The sequence below is a fragment of the Vulpes vulpes genome, chromosome 13, assembly GCF_048418805.1.
Source record: "Vulpes vulpes isolate BD-2025 chromosome 13, VulVul3, whole genome shotgun sequence".
Taxonomy (NCBI): Eukaryota; Metazoa; Chordata; class Mammalia; order Carnivora; family Canidae; genus Vulpes; species Vulpes vulpes.
Genome location: NC_132792.1, coordinates 160,209,678 through 160,214,677, shown reverse-complemented (window position 1 = coordinate 160,214,677; position 5,000 = coordinate 160,209,678).

The following is a 5,000-nucleotide window of genomic DNA, read 5'->3' as shown; positions in this document are numbered from 1 at the left end:
CCGCACGCGAAACCCGATGCGGTACTCGGGGATCGTGCCCTGGACCGAAGGGAGGCGCTCGACCGCCGTGCCACCCATGCGTCGCCACCAGTTTGCCTTTTTCTTTTTTCTCCCTTTTTTTGGGGGGTGGAGGGGGAAGGTTTCTATGTATGTATGTATGTATGTATGTATGTATCTATGTATGTATGTGTGTGTGTATGTGTGTATGTATTTACTTACTTATTTGCCTACTATTGATTGATCGATTGATTTATCAGACAGAGACGGAAAGACGGAGAAGCAGGCTCCATCCAGGGCGCCCGACGTGGGACTCTGAGCCCGCGTCTCCAGGACCACGCCCGGGGCTGAAGGTGGACCTCGACCGCCGGGCCACCCGGCCGTTCCCGCAAGTTGGCCTTTTTTTTTCTTTTCTTTTCTTGGAAGGTTTGTTTGTTTGGATGTTTGGATGTTTGGATGTTTGGATGGATGGATGGATGGATGGATGGATGGATGGATGTACTTGCTTATTTGCTTATTTGCTTACTTTTTATTCGTTCATTCATTCATTATTCATTGTTCTTTCTTTCTTTCTTTCTTTCTTTCTTTCTTTCTTTCTTTCTTTCTTTCTTTAGTCAGAGACGGAGAGACGGAGTATCAGGCTCCATCCAGGACGCCCGACGTGGGACTCTGAGCCCGCGTCTCCAGGACCACGCCCTGGGCTGAAGGCGGAGCTCGACTGCCCGGGCCACCCGCCGTTGCCGCGAGTTGGCCTTTTTTTTTTTCTTTCTTTCTTTTTCTTTCTTTCTTTCTTTCTTTCTTTCTTTTCTTCTTTCTTTTTTTTCTTTTTAGATTTTTATTTATTTACGATAGTCACACACACACACACACAGAGAGAGAGAGAGAGACAGAGACAGAGAGAGAGACAGAGACAGAGACACAGGCAGAGGGAGAAGCAGGCTCCATACACTGGGAGCCCGATGTGGGATTCGATCCCGGGCGTCCCTAACGCACCCCTCTTACTCCCCATTGCTTCCCCCAAGGCCTTGCGTGTTCCTCTGCTTCCCGCACGCGACCTCGTGCTCTACGTCTATCTCTAGACGACACCCTACCGTATCCGCCTAGGGAATAAGCTAAGACGGGGCCGATTCTCATGGGACCGTTCTTGTGCTGAGGACGTGTTCTTGTCTGCTGTAGCGGTGGCGACAAAGCGGAGGGCCCCTCTCCCTGCGCACACGGTGCCGGGGCGTGGGGACGTGAGGCAGGAAGGAGGGCTTTGGGGTTGTGGACATTTCTTTTTTTTTTTTTTTTTTTTAAGATTTATTTATTTATTTATTTATTTATTTATTTATTTATGATAGAGAAAGAGAGAGAGAGAGAGAGAGAGAGGCAGAGACACAGGAGGAGGGAGAAGCAGGCTCCATGCCGGGAGCCCGACGTGGGACTCGATCCCGGGACTCCAGGATCGCGCTCTGGGCCAAAAGCAGGCGCTAAACCGCTGAGCCACCCAGGGATCCCCTTGCGGACATTTCTACAACCGATCGGGAACGACGCCCGCCGTCCGGTGTCCCGGATCTTTGGGGGTGAGGGCTCCAGGACGCCTCGGATGACGTTTCCAAGTGCGCCCTTCCCGGGGGCTGGAACCGGAACCGGAACCGGAACCGGGGCGGCATGGGTGGTTCGGAAGACGCGGCCGCCGCCGGCGGCGGCCGGTGCGCCCCCTAGCGGTGCAGATGTCCCCGTCCCGGGGAGGGGGAGCGGGAGCGGGAGCGGGAGCGAAACATCCCTAAGGAAGGCCCCGCTTGGGCGCCCGACGTTTTCCTGAGTCGGGGAAACGCTACTGGACCTGGGTGGATCCGGACCAGGCTGTGTCCCAGCTGCCCTGCGATCCCATATGCCTCACACCTGGACTCCCCGGGCGGGCGAGCCAGCTTTCTGGCCCTGCCTGCCTGAGCCTACCTCTCTATCTCTGGCATCCAACTTGCAACTTCAAGTCCCTGAGGTCGAGAGCTTCGGCTCTCTGGGTCCTGCTAGTAACCCAAACAGACAGACACCTTTGCCATGCCATGCCATGCCATGCCATGCCATGCCATGCCATGCCATTCCATTCCATTCCATTCCATTCCATTCCATTCCATACCACTTGCAATCAGGCATCTGCGAAATGAATATTGAGCAAGGGAATTCTCAGCCTTGAACGTTTCTGGGCCCCGCTCCCTTGGCTTTCGCACCGGCCAAAGGTCCAAAGGGCTCCGAGAAACCTCAGCACACGGGCTCTGTTTCCGTCCCTCTGAACACACGTTGCCTGTCTGTCTCCCTTATAATACAGAAACGGGGACGCCTGAGTGGCTCCGTGTGGAGCATCTGCCTTAGGGGCACGTCGTGATCACAGGATCCGGGGATCCAGCCCCACATCGAGCTCCTTGCATTGGAGCCTGCTTCTCCCTCTGCCTAGGTCTCTGCCCCTTTCTCTCTCTCTCTCTCTCTCTCTCAAAATCCGGCAAAAATGAAAGAAAGAAAGAAGAAAGAAAGAGAAGACAAGAGAAGAAAAAGAAAAGAAAAAGAAAAAGAAAAGGAAAAGAAAAGAAAAGAAAAGAAAAGAAAAGAAAAGAAGAAAATTCCCTACGTTCGGACTTCCAGGTCACCCCATCAGAAAGATGCCTCGTGGGATGGGACCCAAGAGGTGGTCCAGAGAAATAAGGACCCGACTCCCCCCCCACACACACACACACACACTTCCCATGAGTCCAAATCACGAAGAAGACGGGGAAAGCAGGCCAGGCAGGCAGACGCCAGAAATCCGAAGTCCACACGCACGCACGCACGCACACACGAGCACCAGAACCGATGCCCAACCCACTGCCTGCGCCTCCACCTCTCTCAGAGGGCTGAAAGGCAACCACGGACAAGGCCTGTTTTCCAGGAGGAAGCCGACATGAAGGAACAGGCGGCGTTGGAGGCGGAAGGCTGGAAGGTTAACGGATAGAGAAAGGAAAAGAGGGACAAGACGGACGGGTGGACACCTGGGTGGCTCAGTGGTTGGGCGGCTGCCTTCCTCTCAGGGTGTGATGCGGGGCGGGGGGGGGGGGGGGGGGGGGGAGGTGGAAGGGATACCCTGGGGTCCTGTGCCCGCATCCGGTTCCCTGCCTGCGGGGAGCCTGCTTCTCCCTCTGCCTGTGTCTCTGTCTGCCTCTCTCTGTGTCTCTCAGGAGTAAATAAAGAAATCCTTAAAAAAAAAAAAAAAAAGGAAAAAAATAAAAACCTTTAAATCTGTCTCAGTCCGCCTCTCTCTGTGTCTCTCAGGAGTAAATAAAGAAATCCTTAAAAAAAAAAAAAAAAAGGAAAAAAATAAAAACCTTTAAATCTGTCTCACTCCTGGCGGGGGCGGGGACTGCCTTGCCGCCTCTGCGCCTCCGCCTCCCCCGCGGCCCCCGCACCCCCCCCCACCCCGTTTCTGCAACACTCCTGTGGATGGAGTGGTCAACTCCTCTGCCATCATCCCGGGTGCCTCCAACGCCATCGCCGCCCCCCCTCCTCATCCCGCCGCCCCCCTGTAAGGAGCAAAAATCACCCGAGCCATTGGGCCACCACGGGAGCCTGACAGTGGGAGTGGGGAACACATACATTGAGTTTTTAGAGGACGCGGGGCGGCGGGGGGGGGGCGGGCGGCTGGGGCGACATCTACACCTCAGTTTTTGTGTTTCTCTTTTGTCTGATTCAGGAAACCTGCCGATACCTGGGTGTGTTAGTAAACGTGTTTCAGGTTTGTTTGTGTCTTTTTTCCTTCCTCTTTTTTTTAAATTTTAATTCACAATTCATGAGACATACACACACACACACACACACACACACACACACACACAGGCAGAGACACAGGCAGAGGGAGAAGCGGGCTCCCCGCAGGAACCCCCGATGTAGGACTCGATCCCGGGACTCCAGGATCACGCCCTGGGCCGAAGGCAGGTGCTAAACCGCTGAGCCACCCAGGGATCCCCTGTTTCGTGCTTCCTTAACAATTGTATCATACAGGGCAGCCCGTGTGGCTCAGCGTTTTAGTGCCACCTTCAGCCCAGGGCGTGATCCTGGAGTCCCGGGATCGAGTCCCACGTCAGGCTCCCTGCATTGGAGCCTGCTTCTCCCTCTGTCTTTGCCTCTCTCTCTCTCTCTCTCTCTCTCTCTCTCTCACAGACACACCAAATCTTAAAAAAAAAAAAAAAATTTGTGTCCTACATGTTAGGTTTTTACAAAATGAACAGCGGAGAAATATCAGAAAACCAGCAGAGCCAGGCAGTAGGTTCGAGAGTGCTTTAATGGGGAGCGCTCCTGGGCGAGGTTCCATGACTCGGAGAGGTGGCCAGAGACAGGGAAGTCGCGCGGGGTTGGGGACTGTGGGGGTTTTTAAGCCTTCTTGGTTCCGGCTCTGGATCCGGGTGGGTCCCTTGCCAAATTAGACAAGGGAACACTGTGTCCTTAGGTGATTGGCTGGGGGGGTGGGGTGGGGTAGTATCGGGGGAGGGGGTGGGGGTGGGCGTGGTTCCTGGATGGAAAGTCCTGGATGGAAAGTTTCGGTTTCCCATCTAGGCTTCGACTTACTGGAGATGATGTGGTGGTCAGGGCTGCTGCTTTGACGGGAAGATCAGCCATTTTGACCCAGTTTGAGATGTCCGCCATTTTGGGTGCCCCTGTCTCTCAGCCAGCCCAACAATACATACGCATACACACACACACACACACGTGTTTCTAAAAACTATCACATGTATTCATCCATTTGACAATCTAAGGATTTCTGGTATGATAGGCAATGTGCCCGTGGTTCCTACTGGCTTTTCACCAGAGACTGAGGTTTCTAGGAGTTAACAGTCTGCCGCCTGGGTGGCTCAGTGGTTGAGGGGTTGAGCATCGGCCTTTGGGTCAGGGCCCAATTCTGGGGCGGCGGGGGGGGGGAGTGTCCGAGTCCGGACCCATTTCCACATCTGGCTCCCTGTGGGGAGCCTGCTTCTGCCTATGTCTCTGTCTCTCTCTCT